Below are 19,254 nucleotides of genomic sequence, written 5' to 3'. Positions count from 1 at the left end.
TATGTCAACTATATCTCATTTGAAAAATGACTCAGTGAATATTCTTAAATATTCCTTCAAATCCTATAAAACCTAACGTTTCTGTGGGAATTCTCTTATAGAAGAAAATATAAGGACCATTTTATAATAAAAAATGTTTTTTAATAAAAAAAGGAATAAAGATGCTTGGCTGTGATGGGGATCAAGACACACTACCCCAAAATATGGTATCTTGGCATATTGAATATTTTAAGCTGAAGGAGCATGAAAAAAACAGCAGAAGCACCTTCCCTCATCCTTCTGCCCTAAAGTGGGTCATAAGGCCCTCATGTGAGAGGTGCCCTGCCTACCTCCAGAGGAAAGGAGCATCCTTATGTCTGAAGACACAGGGATGCTGAGAAGAATCTGAAAGAACAGGCCTTGTTAAGTTTCCCTCAGTTTACTACACTTACCTCATACTCCTTGTCTATCATGTTCCTCTACAACTGTCTAATCCTTATCAAACCTAGCATAAAAATACTCGGGTCTGTTAGGTCAGGCCTCATTAAAGCTCCCACAACACAGAAAACATGTATCAAACAGATTTGTATGCTTTCCTCCTGTTAATCTTTGTCAGTTTAATTTTCAGACCTACCCAGGCACCCTAAGAGGGGCAAGGAAAACTTCTTCATCCCTTATAGCTGCATCCAAAAACCTTTTGAGCAAAATTAGTGTGGGCATGTTCTAGCAGAAATGGAATTTTAGCTCCCATTTCCTGACTAAGCCATTTGTTGTGATAAGCCCTTCCTAACTCTCGTCTTTCATGTCTCTCCCACACGCCCTGCCCCTCACCATGCTTACCTGTATCCCCATTCTTCCTGACCTTACTATCCCCCCTAGGGGCCCTCCTATATAATTTGGTCCCTCTATTCTAGCAAGTGGTTCATGAAGATCTGGTCCTTCCTTTTGACTCACCAGAGCAAAGCTGCAGCCATTAACGTGATGAAGAAAAAGAGAGTGTGCAGAGGAAAAACTGTTCTGAGGGAAAACTTTACAAGGAGTACAGAGTTATTTTAAAAATAAAAGCCAATACAGAAATAAAATAAGCCAAATTTCTCATCTTCTTTCTCTTCCCACCCCACCTATACAGCTCCAAGCTGTCCGAAGGTTTTCAAAAACCCCATATGAACAACTTGAGACACTACCTGGCTCAGTGGAAAGTTCTGTAGCCACAGAAACTAGAAGTAGCTAGAATCAGCACATAGGAATCCTAAAGCCATTAGGATCAAATACACATACATGGGATCTTCATGCATTAAAGATTTAGAGAATCTGAAATTAAACCTTCCCTTTCACCCTGAAAAAGCCACTGCGTCTCCTACAGGTCGTATTTCAAGTCCAACCAAAGGGTTAACCTTTTGTGACTTCCTTACTCTTCCTAAATTCCTCCTCTTTTAACTTTCCTGCTCTTAACCCTCCATTCACCTTGCCAGAAGCTCCTTATGGAGAAATATTTGCGTTTCAATGGAAAACTCTATATCGTCTGTAGCCTGCCCTTCTGGGTTATCAGATCCTAGCCCTATTCATTGTCTTTGAGCTACTTTGCAATTCTTTGTAAGCTGTAGGTAGCTGATAGATATGTAAATTATGTCCTGTTCGGTAGTAATTCTAATTAACTTCCTTCCCTCTGTGGCAAAACCATTTCTGCGGACCTTTGCAACTTGTCTCAACATTCTTTACTTCATGTAAATCTGTACAGTTTTCTCTTCCCCTAAGCGGCCTGAGGTGACCTCTGAAAATGGTTCGCTATTCGCTTGACCCAGAAAACCCTATGAAATAACACACGTGAAACTGCCCAGGCCATCAAGGGTATGCATATCCGAAAAGCCACCAAGTATCTGAAAGACGTCACTTTGCAGAAGCAGTGTGTGCCATTCTGTCGCTACAGTGGTGGAGTTTGTTTGGCCAAACAGTGGGGCTGGACACAGGGTCGGTGGCCCAAGAAGAGTGCTGAATTTTTACTGCACATGCTTAAAAATGCAGAGAGTAATGCTGAACTTAAGGGTTTAGATGTTGATTCTCTGGTCATTGAGCACATCCAGGTGAACAAAGCCCCCAAGATGCGGCGTAGAACGTACAGGGCTCATGGTCGGATTAACCCATACATGAGCTCTCCTTGCCACATTGAGATGATCCTTACTGAAAAAGAGCAGATTGTTCCTAAACCAGAAGAGGAGGTTGCACAGAAGAAAAAGATAATCGGGCGCCTGGGTGGCTCAGTTGGTTAAGCGACTGCCTTCGGCTCAGGTCATGATCCTGGAGTCCCTGGATCGAGTCCCGCATCGGGCTCCCTGCTTGGCAGGGAGTCTGCTTCTCCCTCTGACCCTCCCCCCTCTCATGTGCTCTCTCTCATTCTCTCTCAAACAAATAAATAAAATCTTTAAAAAAAAAAGAAGAAGAAAAAGATATCCCAGAAGAAACTGAAGAAACAAAAACTTATGGCCCGGGAGTAAGTTCTGCAGAATAAATGCAAATAAAAATAAAAAGAGAAAAAAAAAAATCTGTACAGTTTTGACTTTTCCTTGAACCAATTATAACATCCACCTGGTTCTCTCATATCATAGAAGTGACAAACACTCTCCTTGACCAAACTTTGGTCAAGCTTCCCTGAGCCCTGTTTTCGGTGAGGCCTTGATGTTGGCCCTACATCCTTGGCGGGGGAGGGGGGTGCTGCACAGCCCGCTTGTAGCAAGAATTCTAAATCATTTTAGCAAGAATCTCCCCACCCTTGATATCCCATCCTGTCCTGCTTTCAGCAAGAATCCTATTAACTCAATTTAGCAAGAATCTCCCTACCCTTTTGATGTCTCCTCTCAGTAACTTTCCATCCACTGATCCCCTCATTCTGCTCCTAGGCTCTAAGTCCCCAGCTGCCTTTGTTGCATTTGGAATTGAGCTCAGTTCTATACTGAGCTCTCTTTTTTTCCCCTAATGCAATAGTTCCTGAATAAAGTCTGTTTTACTACTTTAGCTACTGGAAGGCTCTGGTCCTCTTTAATAGGAGTAAAATTAATTCCTTAACATGTGTTGACTTTTAGATCTGTATGAGAGTCATGATTTTACCTTTCTCTGAAAATTATATTTTAACAGCCTTCTCCTGCTCTCACCAAAGCATATGAAAGAGAGATTTTGCCACCCCAAAATATGTCTTTTTGGCATAAGGATTATTTTAAGTTGAAGGCAATCAAAACCCAGCAGATTCAGGAAAAGCTCTTTACCTCCTCCTCAACTGCCTAAATTTACAATTGGATGGTGGGCCTGTACCGGGAAGAGAGCTATTACTAGAGATACCTTTTACCTAAGTAACTTATCTACATAACAAGGTTGCTCTCCAACCATCTTCTCTCACCTTCCTGTGAATGGCCTTTTTCTCCTTTGTATCCCAGATCCCTACCCTTTCCTTAGCTCAAAATGTTATATAAGCCTCAATTACCTGGCTGCCCTTTGGGTCTCATATTTTTATGGAGTTCCTATACTTATGAAATTGTTTTTTTTCCCTGTTAATCTCTTACGTCAATTTAATTATTAATCCAGGCAAAGAACCTAGAAAGGAAAAAGGGGAAATTTTTCCTTTCCTACACATATCTGTCACTTTCTCTAAAGAAAATTGATTCCACACAAATCTTTTCCAGGAAATCTTTATGAGGTGTTCCTTCAGTGTTGAATCACTTGATATGGGATGAATGTGTAATGTGTTGCTTTGTTCTTAGGAGGATTTACTATCCCAAATTAGATTGAGTTCCCAAGAATCCAGAGAGCCCTGTGTTTCTTTGATATTCCCAGACAAGTACCTTGCACAAGACTGGTGGAAATAATGTTTGCGGTGATGTCGTCCTGAGGTGTCAGTCTGACAGCCACTTCCACAAAGTGGGAGGCAGGAAACATCCAAGCAAAGCAATAGATCTCAAAAATATCCATTAACAAAGCCCATGCTCTAAAGCTGAACCGTTTCACTGCCCTCGGGCCTCGTTCAGATTTGGAATTCCTCCCCACACACACCACTTACTAACAAGCCTGTTTGTCTAGTCCCTTCCTATGGCACATTAGAAGCAATGACCTGAAAGTGGGCTCTTAGAAACAGGCATGATGACAGAAGAGTAAGGAACAGCTGCAGTGTAACTGAGGGAAGAGATTTTGAAAAGGAGTAAATCGAATAAAATAAACCACTACGCTGCTGGTCAGTTTTTAAAAATAGATGTCTATAGAGGGCACCTGGGTGGCTCAGTTGGTTAAGCGACTGCCTTCGGCTCAGGTCATGATCCCGGAGTCCCGGGATCGAGTCCCGCATCGGGCTCCCTGCTCGGCGGGGAGTCTGCTTCTCCCTCTGACCCTCCTCCCTCTCATGCTCTCTGTCTCTCATTCTCTCTCTCGCAAATAAATAAAATCTTAAAAAAAAATTTTTTTAATTAAAAAAATAAAAATAGATGTCTATAGAAAAGAGTTTGGACCTGTGTATAACATTCTCTGCTAAATGTAGGACAAGGTATAATATAGTGTTGGTAGATATAGTTCACATATGTGAAGTATTTATATATATGGCATCCCCTCCATTTATAAGAATGCTAGATAAAGACTATACTTCCAGAGATCATTTCTACAGTTTGTTGTAAGAATGCTAGATAGATTTGGTATTGCTGAAAAACAAAGAATACAACCAAATGATTGTTTGGTAAATATTATCATGATATCAATGCCTGCTAATTTACTTGCATTCATTCTGATGAAGGAACACTGGTCTTCAAAAACAACAACAAAAAAAACAGCTGCTGAAGACCTATCTTGCAGTTAGGTACTATTGCTAGACCTCAGCCACTGATGAATGGTCTAAGGGTCAATGTCCCAGAGCCCCTACTTTGGGGTTCATATGACAGTAGCCCTTTTCTTCCTCTGAGCAGACCTTATAGCAAGCTCAAAATCAGGCATTTCTAACTGGGCTAAGCTCCTCCCATGAAAGCAAACTTGCTCAAAAATCAGGGGCTCATCCTAAGACTGTTGAAAGCAGAAAGAGTTAGGGATCTCCAGAAAAAGATTAGATATAGCTTTGTGACATAAAACAAGTCATTTGGGGCCCCTAGCTGTTTTCCATGATCTATGCCCTATCTGTCCAAGCACACTTCTCGCAGAACTTCCTAGGAGGTGTCAGAATTACAAAGAAATGCAAAAGCTCAGTAGTTAAGGATTTTAAGGGAACAAAGAGAATGCAAAAACTCACAAGTCTCTAGCCTAACTATATCAGAGACAATAAATCAGTTTATACTGGCTCTTGGAGCATGTAAACGTGGGCATAAGATTGTGCAGGCATACTTAGAAAACATGCCTACACCTGCATCCTATGTTAATGAAGCTTGTGCTACTTCTAGGGCAGGGACTTTAACATTATAATGAAGCAGAGGTAACTGTCGGACAGGGGGAAGGGGCTTGCCCAATGTAATTTCATGAATCCTGAAAAGCTCATTCAAATTTGATAATCTTCCCCCTCAGAAGAAAAGAAATACCGGCCATCTCAAAAACTGGCGTATGTAGAATTGTTCTGGGATCATTGAGCGCAACGGTCAAGAAAGAAATCTTGAGATGTCTTAATGGTGCAACTTAGTAAGTTTATTTAAGTAGCATGGGGACAGGACCGGTGAGCATAAAGAGCTGCACTTTTGCTGTATGAAGCTGGAGGTTTTATGCTTTGTGCTCAAAGGGGAGGGGACGTGCAGGGAGTATTAGATCATAAATGTTTTCTTCAAATTTCTACTGCTAAAACTACTTTTGCAAGATTTCTCTGGTGCTTATCATTCACTTCGATATTAACTATTGGTGAGATTTACAGGCAGTCATGAGACCCTTTAAGAATGTAGCAACCAGGGGCGCCTGGGTGGCTCAGTCGGTTAAGTGACTGCCTTCTGCTCAGGTCATGATCCTGGAGTCCTGGGATCGAGCCCCGCGTCGGGCTCCCTGCTCAGCGGGGAGTCTGCTTCTCCCTCTCCCTCTGCCTGCCTCTCTGCCTACTTGTGCTCTCTATCTATCTGTCAAATAAATAAATAAAATCTTAAAAAAAAAATGTAGCAACCAGCATGTATTTGATCCTTATCGAAACTATGCAGCCTATAGGTCAACCTTTCAGGCTGAAAGTGAACATTTTTCTGCTTTTATTCCTCATCACAATGATGGGCATTTGTGTTGCCAAGATGGCTGCTTAATGTTCCCAGAGACCATCTCCAGACGTTTAATGTATTCTCTGTGAAATTATTCACAATGGTAAAGATAAATTGGTTCAAACTTTAAAAAAATATTGGTGAGGAAATTTTACTCCAGAAATGTGGCCAAATCTTGCCCTGTCATTATCATAACCCAGGAAAAGCTATAAAGAAAAGCAGAGCTCAGAACCCTTGCCTCAAAAACCATTTGAAGGGGGCACCTGGGTGGCTCAATCAGTTAAGTGGCTGACTCTTGGTCTCAGCTCAGGTCTTGATCTCAGGGTTGTGAGTAAAAGCCCCTCATTGGGTTCCATGCTGGATGTGGAGCCTACTTAAAAAAAAAAATTTTTTTTTAACATTTTCAAATGGGTTTTATTCAATTGCTCTATAGGAGAGAAAAATATTTTCCCTCTACCCTTCAAGATTCTTGGTGGAGGCCTCCCGGTAATACAAGACAGACTAACAAGAGAAAAACAAACAGAAGTTTAATAATATGTATACCTCACGTATACATGGGAGATACCCCCAAAAAACAATAAAACTCCCCCAAATGGCCCAAGTCACCAGCTTAAATACCATCTTCAGCTAATGACAAAAGGAAGATGTTGGAGGGGGAGGAGCAGTTATGGAAGGTTACCAGGAAAAGTATAGTAAGGATGCTATGCAGATTTAAGTCAGGCATATTCTCTATTGATGAGAGTTTCTTGAAAATAAATCATCCTTCTCTTCCTGGTACAAAGAGGGAGACACCCTTACAAATGGAGATTTCCCTTACAAATGTAAATTTCCCTTACAAAAAAGCTAATTCAACTCTGTTTTCAGAGATTCTCCTGTGTCTTCTTTTTCTTAAAAAAAAAAAAAATCAGCTCAAAATAATTTGCATGCCAAAGAGGCATATTTTAGGGTGCCGTATTCTGCTACCCTTCAGCCCAAATCACAAAATTTTGAACAACACTGAAGGAGAATAGAATATGCCACCCCAAAATCTGCCACTCTGGCATAAAAATTATTTTGAGCTGAAGGCAATTGAGAATCAACAGATGTAGAAAGAAGTTCTCTTAGAGCTTCCATTATCTGACTCAAAGCAGCAACTTCTGGTAAATGAGGTTTCCATAAATTCCCGCTTCAGATTTACTCCCAGAAGAGAGACCAAGAGTAAACCTACCATAAATCCCCTCTCCAGGGAAGTTTGATGGCCATGAAGAAAAGGGAAAGATCACTTGCCTCTGCATAAACAAACATCGCAAACTTTCTTAGCTCCCATTTGTTCTCCTAAAACCCATTTGTCTTTCCTAAGAAACCTATTTGTTCTACTCATAAGAGCCTTTTCCCCCCACCCTTTTCCCTACTAAGGTATATAAGCCTCCCAATTCTAACCACCCTTCCGAGTTACTTATCACTGAGCACTTCTGCATGTATGTACACTGTGTATGTAACAAACAAAACAAAACAAAACAAAAGAACTGGTTGGGGCATCTGGGTGGCTCCGTTGGTTAAGCAGCTGACTCTTGATTTCAGCTCAGGTCATGATCTCAATGTTGTGAGATAGAGCCCTGTGCTGGGCTCCATGCTGGGCATGGAGCCTGCTTAAGATTCTCTCTCTCTCTGGGGCACCCGGGTGGCTCAGTCACTTAGGTGTCTGCCTTTGGCCCAGGTCATGATCCCAGGGTCCTGGGGTTCTTCGGGTTCCCTGCTCAGCAAGCAGTCTGCTTCTCCCTCTCCCTCTGTCCCACCCCCCTCCCCCTGTCTAAAAAATAAAAATAAAAAACCTGTGTTTTGTCTTGCTCATCTGTCTTTTGTCAGTTTAATTCACAAGCCCCACTAAAGGAGCATAAAAGGGTAGAGGAGGGGCGCCTGGGTGGCTCAGTCGTTAAGCGTCTGCCTTCAGCTCAGGTCATGATCCCAGGGTCCTGGGATCGAGCCCCACATCGGGTTCCCTGGTCGGCAGAAAGCCTGCTTCTCCCTCTCCCACTCCCCCTGCTTGTGTTCCCTCTTTCGCTGTGTCTCTCTCTGTCAAATAAATAAACAAAATCTTAAAAAAAAAAAAAGGGGGTAGAGGAAAAGTTTTTCCATCCCTACAACACTTTAGTAATGGTTTGTTAGTTTTATGCTTGTATTGAAGTCTTCCCCTACTAAAAGGCTAATATTATATTGCCAAAACAAACAAACAAAAACTAATAATAGATAGATTTTGTTTTTTACCACTTGGATAGTATATTCATTACTCTCCAGTGATAGGGAATCTCACTTTACAGGTGAAATACTTAAGAAACTGTGTAAGGTACATCCATTAAAATAAAAACTTCCTTGATCATATTGACCTATAAAATTTTGGCAGAACTGAATGGACTAGTGATCTTTTAAATCAAAATTATCCCAATTTCCACAAAAGTTTAATCCTTAGAGGCCGTCACATGAAATGATTCCAGGAGGACCCACGAGACTATGATGATTCCTCCTCTATCAGGCTCTACCTTATTAACATTTCAAGCTTATCAAATATTGTCAAAAACAGGGGCACCTGGGTGGCTCAGTCATTAAATGTCTGCCTTCAGCTCAGGTCATGATCCCAGGGTCCTGGGATCGAGCCCCGCGTCGGGCTCCCTCCTCAGCAAGAAAGCCTGCTTCTCCCTCTCCCACTCCCCCTGCTTGTGTTCCCTCTCTCGCTCTCTCTCTCTCTGTCAAATAAATAAATAAAATCTTTAAATAAAACAAATATTGTCAAAAATAACATCATATGCTCAACAGGTGCAAGCTGCATTCTCAAAGAGAATACTCCCAGATACACCCTTACATGATTTGTCTTTGGGAGACTGGGGTTGTTGGGAAGAGACACCAGTGAAATGACACCTTAGAGCTACACCGGAAAGGACCATTTCAGGTCCTTTTAACTACAAGTACTGCATTTAAACTCCAGGGCATGCACTCATGAGTACATGAAGGGCAGTGGGATGTTCTTTTGGTGTAATCAGATGGATTTCCTATGCGTGCCATATTAAAATATGCCTACACTTTGAGTATACTCATTCAGCCTTTCCAGGCATTCAAAACTGAACTTCCCTGTGCTCTCGTTTTATTACTATTTTGATGTATTCCCTTACCAGGAGGTATCCAAGACATTATTTCACTGATTAGGGCAAGGATTTATGCTCTGGCTAGGAGTTCCTGAACTAGATCATGTTATCCATAATTTATATCAGATTCTGGCTCAAACAGCAAAAGAAATAGCTCAAGCATTACAAGTATAATAGATGAGCATAAATTTATCAGATAGACGTTTTATTTGCTCACCAGCCAAAGTGGAGTCTGGGCAATGGGCAACACATCTTATTGCACCCAATAAATACCTTAGGAGAAGTGGTACAATCAATTAACTTAAAAGCTGCTTGCTTAACTAATATTGACCAAACTCATCCTTGTGAATTGCTCTCCAGGTTGGGCTTAGGCAAACTAAGAAATTGGACATGCAGTGGATTTCACCATTCCTTAGTGTGATTGTCCTTAGGCTTTTCACTCTCCTTCACCATCTAATGTCCAGGTTCTTAAACGTTGCTGCATAACCATGATCCCAAAGCAACAGTTAACTCATGAGCAGCATCAGAAGGAACCAGCAGCCCTCATAGTCCACATGGCTGAGTGCTGAGTGACTGAGAGGGGTAGTTGAAAAATTCTGGGACAGTTGCTGGTATAGGGTTAGCAGAGCTGAGATGGAGAAGACAGTGACAGATGTAGCACAGACATAGCCTGTCACACCTTGCTCGGAATTAAATTCCCAAGGTCCTCTGGGAATCCATAAACATCTACATTGGTTTCCCCCCTGAGGACCCAGTCTGCTGACCGAGGGCAGAACACCCCCAACTGACCTTTTGCTGGTTGCCAGCTTACCCCACAAGAGGAAAACAATGTTCACCATTTCCAAATACGGCTGTTGTTTTCCTTCTTTCCTCTCTCATCTTTCTTATAGATAAATCCATAGTTAGATAAAATCAATCTGTTATTAGAGTTTTGTGTTCAAGCAAATCAGTGCGATAATAATTTACAATATGTCTTTGGGTTATTCTTTCATTGCCAGGTGGACTGGGGAGATCCCCAGGCCCTGAGGCCTCCACCCAGCCCATCCCTGGACGTCACCAAAGGCTTTCTTCTTGCTAGAAAGAATTCAAGGAAAGATCAGACACAGTGGTTGAGCAGTGCAAGTGGGAAAGCTTATTAAAGAGAGTACACTCTCAAGATGTGAGAGCAGGTGAGCTTCAGGGGGAAGCTGAGCTCCCTGAGGTTTTGGGTCTCTATCTTGTATTTACAGTTGTTAACGAGGGGTGGAATATTTATTACTTGGGGATGGGATTTCTTGGGAGAAGGTTACATGCCTTTTCTCCTTTACTTGGTCAGGGTGTCTGGCTTTCTTTGTCATGGGCCTGTCTGGTTTGATCCAGCTTCTTGTGGTGTTGTTTTTGGAATGATGCCAGGGCAGGTCTCGAACTTTCCCAGAGCAGGCATGACTCCCCGTTTTCTGGCCTTCAGGCATCCTGTTAAAACCTAACTAACTGGGGTGCCTGGGTAGCTCAGACATTTGAGTGTCTGACTCTTGGTTTCGGGTCAGGTCATGATCTCAGGGTCGTGAGATCGAGCCCTGCATCTGGCTCTGTGCTCGGTGTGGAGTCTGAGATTCTCTCCATCTCCCTCTCCCTCTCCCTTTCCCCACTCTCTCTCTCTCTAATAAATAAATAAAATTAGAGAGAGAGAGAGCACAAGTGGAGGGGGGGGAAGAGCAGAGGGAGAAGGACAAGCAGACTCCCCACTCAGCAGGTGAGCCTAATTCAGACGCTTAACCAACTGAGCCACTCAGGTGCGCCACCAGGGGTTTTTATAACAAAACACCACTGTCTTTCCCTACCTCAAACCATCCCTCTCCTACACCATGCCCTGGCCACCCGGTTCCCTTCCCTTCATAGAGGCAACCAATGTTCTTGGTGTCTTGTATCTCCTTCTAGAGGTATTCTAGATGTGTATAAACACAAATACACCTTTACATAAAGTTTGCATAATACTCTGAATCTTGCTTATGTCACTTCACAATATACCTTGGAGATTTTTTTCAGTGTCAGTGTAATAAATAAATAAAATCTTTTATTTTTTTAAATTTTTTTTAGGATTTTATTTATTTGACAGAGAGAGACAACAAGAGAGGGAACACAAGCAGGGGGAGTGTGAGAAGGAGAAGCAGGTTTCCCGCCGAGCAGGAAGCCTGATACCGGGCTCGATCCCAGGACCCAGGGATCATGACCTGAGCCAAAGGCAGACGCTGAACGACTGAGCCACTCAGGTGCCCCAAATAAAATCTTTTTTAAAAAACCTAACTAACTGCTTACTCTAACACTTTGACACATGCTAACCTAACCTCTATGGGCCTCAGTTTCCTTTTCTTGAAAAATGGAAATGTACAATACACACCTAGAGAAAATTAAGGGAGATCACAAAAGTGCCAGTGCCCAGCACTGCATCCTGCACATTTGCAGAAAAGCTGCCTTCCCAGGTAAAGTTGATGAAGGTGCTCTAATCAGGCACTCTAGAAGTGTTACAGGAACACCTGGGTGGCTCAGTCGGTTAAGCATCTGCCTTCGGCTCAGGTCATGATCCCAGGGTCCTAAGATCGAGTCCCACATCCGGCTCCTTGCTCAGCGGGAAGCCTGCTTCTCCCTCTGCCTGCCACTCTCCCTGCTTGTGCTCTCTCCCGCTTGCTCGCTCACTTGCTCACTCTCGGCAAATAAATAAAATCTTTAAAAAAAAAAAAAAAGTGTTGGGACGCCTGGGTGGCTCAGTCGGTTAAGCGGCTGCCTTCAGCCCAGGTCATGATCCCAGGGTCCTGGGATCGGGTCCCACATCGGGCTCCTTGCTCAGCAGGGAGCCTGCTTCTCCCTCTCTCTCCCTCTGCTTGTGCTCTTTCTGTCAAATAAATAAAATCTTTAACAAAAAATAAAAAGTGTTACAGGTAGAAAGGAGCTTACATGAAATGCTTGGTGGAATCCTCATCAAGCAATTAACTATTGTGTGTGTTAAGCTCCCTGCTCTGGGAAAGATACAAAAGGATAGACAAGATCCCTTCCTTTAAGGAAACTGTGAGTTGTGCAGATAAAATATACATACGAACCAATACTTCAAGAATATGGCCACGGTGGGGGATGCCTGCGTGGCTCAGTCAGTTAAGTGTCTGCCTTCAGCTCAGGTCATGATCCCGGGGTCCTGGAATTGAGCCCCGCAGGGGTGCTAAGTGGGGAGCCTGCTTCTCTCTCTCCCTCTGCCGCTCCCCCTGCTTGTGCTCTCTCACTCTCTCTCTGTCAAATAAATAAATAAAATCTTTTAAAATAATAAAAAAAGAATATGGTCATGGTGGAGCTTAATAATATGAATAAACTGTGGGAAGGCAAAGGAGGGTGAGGGTGCTTAATGCAAGAAGGTATGAAGGTGTGGAGGAACACAATCAGACTGACCTGGTAATCAGAACCTTCCATCTTAGCTCCTTCTGGTGCCCAGTAGAGTTCCTCAACACGATGTGTTACAGGTCAATACCCTAGATTGAAACCTTGAGTGATAGAAACTCTTTGTGCCTCACTTTCCTCACCCGTAAAATAAGAATTACAATACCTACTTCAGAGAGTTGTGTGCTTTAATTGTAATATTTGGTGAAAAGCACTTAGCAAATATAAAGCAGGAAATTTATAGTAGTTGCTATTGTGATTTCAGTTCTCTATCATTGACATTGCCTTTTTTTTTTTTTAAAGATTTACTTATTTTTATTTTAGAGAGAGGAGAGAGGGGTGGGGAGGCACAGAGGGGGAGAGAGAGAGAGAGAGAATCTCAAGCCCCGCCAAGCACAGAACCCGACTCAGGGCTCAATCCCATGATCCTGAGATCAGACCTGAGCCGAAACGAAGAGTCAGACACTTAACCGACCAGGCAACCCAGGCGCCCCTGACATTTCCTTTCTCTTCTTCATTCTCTGGCATCCCCTCTTGCAACCAAGTTGCAAAACACCCACTTTGCTCCCCCTTTCATAAACATTCCTTGCTCTTCCTGGCTTCTATTTTTGTTTACTCTGAATGTACCCTATCTCCCTCTCCCCACCCTACCCCCACCCCCAAACACACGCAGAACTCATCCTTCACTGCCTTGCTTAACTTTCAAGGTCTGGATTAAATCAGGACAGTATTTCCAGCATGTTTTTACCTTTATATAGCACTCTTCGTGGACAGCACTGTGTCCTAATGGCTTTTGTAGGCAAAAGCCTCTAATTGGCTTATGAGGCAAGCATACTACTTTATTAGACTTTGAGTTCCCTGGGGCCAGCCAAAACAAGGCACAGAGTCATCTAGCTAGATCCCCAAAGTCAGAAACTCTTGATTTGGTTTCTCTAGGATAAAGGCCAAGCAGCTCCCCCTGCCCTTAGAGTCCACTTGGCTTCTGCATTGCGTGGGTAGGTCCATAAGAGGAACTGATCTAGGAATGAGAACCAGTCATCTGACAATCTGTGTCCATCATGGGTCCTTCAGCATTTTGAACAATAGACGTTTGTGGTGACTGAAACCCCCGACAAGAGGAATTCATAATTCCTGGATTATATGTGCTCTGCTGGGGACGTGCACACATGCACATGTGTGTAAGTTTCAGTGCCACGAATCTTGTACTGGGCGGCTTCCTGCATGTTTTTCAAAGTTTTCAAAACCTGCACTGACCAGAGCATAGTCAGCTTTATCCTGGGCCAATGTAAGAGACCTTTCATTGTGTGGGAATGTATGGAGTTATTTTTTAATAAAAGCCAAGTGTTCTCTGTCGACGAATTCCTGAATCTCACAGTGAAATATTGCCTGTGTCAGGTTTGATTTATTGTTTCTTTAAACATCGCACCTACCTTCGCATGTTTATTATATATATATATCTTTCATTAAAGATATTCTGCTTATCTTTTTCAGGCTCACCTCCTTAAAGGTGAAGAAGGGCTCAGACGGGGGCGGGGGAGGCCCCCCAGCACCCCCTGTAGCGAGCGTCCCTTTCCTCTCTGCTGAGCCCTGTCCGCTGCTGCCCTTCTACTGGCTGCATGAAAAACCAAGCCAACTATCCCCTACCAGCTTTTGCTATGGAGATTATGAACACGTATATTAAATCTAATAACTTCGGTTACCAGGCAGCAGTGGTGGTGAACGGCTTATCGTGTTGACAAATGTGCTTCATGAAGATCCACCCTTACCTTGGGCACTGGGAAAGATAAACAGCATAATCCAAAAGACTCCTATGCAGTCACAGGAACCTGGAGCCATCTGGTCAGGACAAAAATAAATCCATGATGAAAGCTGTGTGAACCTCTAAGGACTTGGGCAACTGAATTGACATGACTCGCCATTGAAGAGCACAGGGAGACTGGCAGCAGGGACTGGGGAAACGACTAATTAACGCACATGGAGCAAAGGACTTTTAGAATAAAATGCCTTGCATTGTCTGGGACTAAAACCCAGACAGTAACTTGAAAGTCTCCCAGCTTGATAGAGGCAAATGAAAGCACGAACTGATTGGAGGCAAAGCTCTTTTCTGGTACAGAAACACAACACAACACAACATAACAGAAACTAGAAATGTCATTTAATTGGCATTTAACAAACCAGAGGGCTCAGCCGAGCAGAATTCTTCAGCTGCCTTGTGTCAAGATACTCCTCTCTGAGAATTCTGTGTGGAGTTACATTTTTACATATGCTTAGTGTTCTAGATTTAGCAAATCACAATGATGCAATATTTGGGACATAGTCATACTAAAAATTGTTTGTTGTTTATCTGAAATTCGAATTTCACAGGGCATCCTATATTTTATCTGGCAATCCCACTGTGAAAATCAACGAAAACCACCCAAATGAGAACCAAAAAAAAAAAAAAAAAGGGATTTATTCAGAGCTTGCTGTAGCAACGGAGTCCGCCATCATCGGTTATGTTTGGCAGAGATTCAAAGGAAGGCAGGGGAGTGGGAAAGTTTATAGTGAAAAAAAGTAAAGACTTCAGGTATGCCCTGTGAAAATAAATGAAGACAAGCCAAATGAGAAAAGCAAAGGCCATTTATTCTGAGCTTCTGAGAGCAAGGGTATCAGACACTGTCACTTGCCTTTTGGCACAGACTCAAAGGCAGACAGAGAGGGTAAGGCTTTTTGTTAAAAAAAAAAAAGAGAGAGAGAGAGAGAGAGAGAGAAGGCTTCAGGTGTGCCCTGACTGGAGGCCATTGGCATGTAGGCAGATTAAGTAGAAGCAGGGCATCCTAGGTGATTGGTTAGGGGTGCATACTTAGCTTTCTCCCATTGGTCCTAATTTGGAAGCAGGACAATGAAGGAAGCTTGTCAGTTATTAATCAAGTCCTGGCCATTTGGGGCTGGTTGTTTCGTTTCCTGGATTGTCACTAGAGATAGCAATCTGACTTCCTGCAAGTATGATTTACAGCAGGCTGGCTTCCTGGGTTATTGTTGATATGGGTTTGGTTTCCTGGGCAGGTTGCTGCAGGTTGTAGGGCAAAGTTCTATTTTTTAAAAAAGATTTTATTTATTTACTCATGAGAGAGAGAGAGAATGGCAGAGGGAGAAGCAGGCTCCTGGCAGAGCAGGGAGCCCGTTGCGGGACTCAATCCCAGGGCCCCGGGATCATGACCTGAGCCGAAGGCAGACACCTAACCGACTGAGCCACCCAGGTGCCCCAAAGTTCTATTTTTATATGTGGTCTGGTCACTGTCCATTTGCATATGCAGTCTCTCGGGTCTGATTGGAGGTTGTTGGCAGGAAAAGCTAGAAGTGGCCTGTGGGGTGCCTGGCTGGCACAGTCTGTTAAGCATCTGACTCTTGGTTCCAGCCCACATCGTGATCTCAGGGTCCTGAGATTGAGTCCCACATTGGGCTCCATACTCAGAGCAGAGTCTGCTTAGGACTCTCTCTTGCTGCCCCTCCCCCCCAAAAAAAATTAATTAATTTTTTAAAAAGCTGGAGGTGGGCTACTAAGAAGCAGGGCATCCTATGTGACTGGTTTGGGAAGCCGATTTGGCTTTATCTGGTGAGTGCTGAGTTGAAAGCTGGAGCCAACAATAGGGAAGCTGACTGTACAATGGACCAGCTGCAGTAGAAAACAGTTCAGCAGCTCCTCAAAAAGTTAAACAAAGAACTGTCATAGGACCAAGCATCCCACTCTTTGGTATATACCCGAGAGAAATGAAAACATATGTCCACACAAAAGATCTGTACATGAATGTTCACAGCAGCATTATTCACAGTCACCCAAAATGGAAATAACCTAACTGTCCATCAGCTGATGAATGGATACACAAAATGTGGTGTATCAATACAATGGAATATTATTCAGCCATAATAAAGAACTAATACATGGTACAACATGGTTGAACCTTGAAAACATTATGCAAAGTGGAGGAAGGCAGACACAAAAGGCTACACATTGTACAATCCCATTTAAATGAAATGGTCAACATAAGCAAATCCATAAAGACGGAAAATATGTTAGCGGTTCCCAGGGCCTGGGAGGAGGGGATAATGGGGAACGACTGCTAATGGGTACGGGGTTTCTTTGGAAGATGATGAAAATGTTCTAGAATTAGTAGTAATGGTTGCACATCTCTGTGAACGTACTAAAAAACGCTGAATTGTACAGTTTTAAAAATGCTATGATTCTCTTTAGAGGCACATTTTGTAGTTACCTCTTGGAATGAGAGAGGCATGTCTTCTAAATTTTGCAGCTTTCCTGAATGATACTTTCTAAGGCTTTTAAAAATGCAATGTCTTCTTTTTAAGATTTTATTTATTTGAGAGAGCACAAGCAGGGGGAGCAGCGGGCAGAGGGAGAGGGAGAAGCAGGCCCCCCAGCTGAGCAACATGGGGCTCCACCCCAGGACCCCAGGATCATGACCTGAGCCAAAGGCAGATGCTTAACCAACTGAGCCACCAAGGTGCCCCAAAAATGCAATGTCTTGTTCTACTCTTACCCATCCCTGATTCTCATTCCCCAGAGGCAACCACATTCAACCCTTTTAACTCTTTCCTTAAATTATTTACCTCTAGGGCACCTGGGTGGCTCAGATGGTTAAGCGTCTGCCTTTGGCTCAGGTCATGATCCCAGGGTCCTGGGATCGAGTCCCACATCGGGCTCCCTGCTCCTTGGGAGCCTGCTTCTCCCTCTGCCTCTCTCTCTCTGTCTCTCATGAATAAATAAATAAAATCTAAAAAAAAAAAAAAAATTATTTACCTCTATTTATCAGTGCTATTATTTTACAGATATTTCTTATTTATTTTCAATTTTATCTATTATATGTTGACTTCCTACTAGAGAAGATAAAGATCTACCTCTCTTCTCCCAGCATTTTGCACATAGTTTGCCTTCCTCCAAACTTCCCAGCAGATTTATATCATGGTTTGGGGTTAAAGCAATATTCAGTGTTAACATATTTATGACCATGTAAATATAATAAAATGGCAAACTTAAGCCCTAACATATCAATAATTACCTTAAATTTAAATAGTTTAAATATACCAATTAGAGAGATTAGCAGAGTAGATAAAAAATTAATCAAATCATATACTGTCTATAAGAAACCCACTTCAGGGGCGCCTGGGTGGCTCAGTCGTTAAGCGTCTGCCTTCGGCGCAGGTCATGATCCCAGGGTCCTGGGATTGAGCCCCACATCGGGCTCCCTGCTCAGTGGGAAGCCTGCTTCTACCTCTCCCACTCCCCCTGCTTGTGTTCCCTCTCTCGCTGTCTCTCTCTCTCTGTCAAATAAATAAATAAAATCTTAAAAAAAAAAAAAAGAAACCCACTTCAAATACAACCACATACGTAGGTGAAAAGTAAAAGGATGGAAAAATGAATATAATGTAAACATTAATTTTTAAAAAAAAGCAGGAGTGACCATATTAATATTAAAGTAGACTTCAGAGCAAAGAAAATTACTAGAAACAAAGGACATTACATAATAATAAAAGGACCAGTTCACTAAGAAGATATATTGAAGCAGAAAAAGCATCTGCAAAATCCAACATGCATTCATGATTTTTTTAAAAAGCTCAGCAAACTAGGAATAGAGAGAAATTTCCTTGACTTGATAAAGAGTAGTTACAAAAAACTTGCAGTTAATATTATACTTAATGGGGAAAGACTGAATGCTTCTCCCTTAAGATGAGGAACAAAGCAAGGATGTATGTATCCCATCACTCTTTTTTTTTTTTAAAGATTTTATTTATTTGTCAGAGAGACAGAGAGAGCACCTGCACAAGCAGGGGGAGTAGCAGGCAGAGGGAGAAGCAGGCCCCCCACTGAGCAAGGAGCCCAACTCAGGACTCGACCCCAGGACCTTGGGATCATGACCTGAGCCGAAGGCAGACGCTTAACCGTCTGAGCTACCCAGGCATCCCTATCACTCTTATTCAATGTTCTACTGAAAGTTCTAACCAGTGGAATAAGACAAAAAGGTAAAAGAAAAAACAGAATAAACTTTTAAATGCAGATTTTTTTTTAAGGGGAAGAAATAAAACAAAACCTATTTGTAAATGTCTGTATAAGAAATCCCAAGGGGGTGCCTGGGTGGATCAGTTGGTTAAGCAACTGCCTTCGGCTCAGGTCATGATCCTGGAGTCCCGGGATCAGGTCCCGCATCGGGCTCCCTGCTCGGCAGGGAGTCTGCTTCTCCCTCTGACCCTCCCCCCTCGCATGTGGTCTCTCTCTCTCTCTCATTCTCTCTCTCAAATAAATAAATAAAATCTTAAAAAAAAAAAAAAAAGAAATCCCAAGGAATCTACCAAAAAAAAAAAAAAAAAACCCTCCTAAAAACCTCCTCCTAGAACTAATAGGTGAGTCTGGCAAGGTTTCAGAATACAAAGTCAACACTCAAAAACCAATTGCATGTATATATATATTAACAACAAACTTGTGGAAACCAAACTTTAAAACACAGTACCACTTATGATTGTGCCAAAGAAAATGAAATACTTAGATATACAGTTGACCCTTGAACAATGCAGGGGTTGGGGTG

At 42.6% G+C, this 19,254-nt stretch overlaps 1 long non-coding RNA gene across 1 annotated transcript in view; it reads right to left on the bottom strand.

Annotated features, from left to right (window-relative positions):
* LOC129045875 (uncharacterized) overlaps positions 1-19,254 on the bottom strand; it is an 89,094-nt gene that overhangs the window by 51,501 nt on the left and 18,339 nt on the right. Inside the window, exon 2 of the long non-coding RNA XR_008506271.2 lies at positions 14,446-14,515. This is a non-coding gene — a long non-coding RNA (uncharacterized LOC129045875). The remainder of the gene's footprint in view (positions 1-14,445; positions 14,516-19,254) is intronic.

The sequence above is a fragment of the Mirounga angustirostris genome, unplaced genomic scaffold, assembly GCF_029215605.1.
Source record: "Mirounga angustirostris isolate CCGP_5_RB_7025 unplaced genomic scaffold, mMirAng1.0.hap1 SCAF_11, whole genome shotgun sequence".
Classification (NCBI taxonomy): Eukaryota; Metazoa; Chordata; class Mammalia; order Carnivora; family Phocidae; genus Mirounga; species Mirounga angustirostris.
This window is presented reverse-complemented; position numbering and strand designations above follow the sequence as displayed.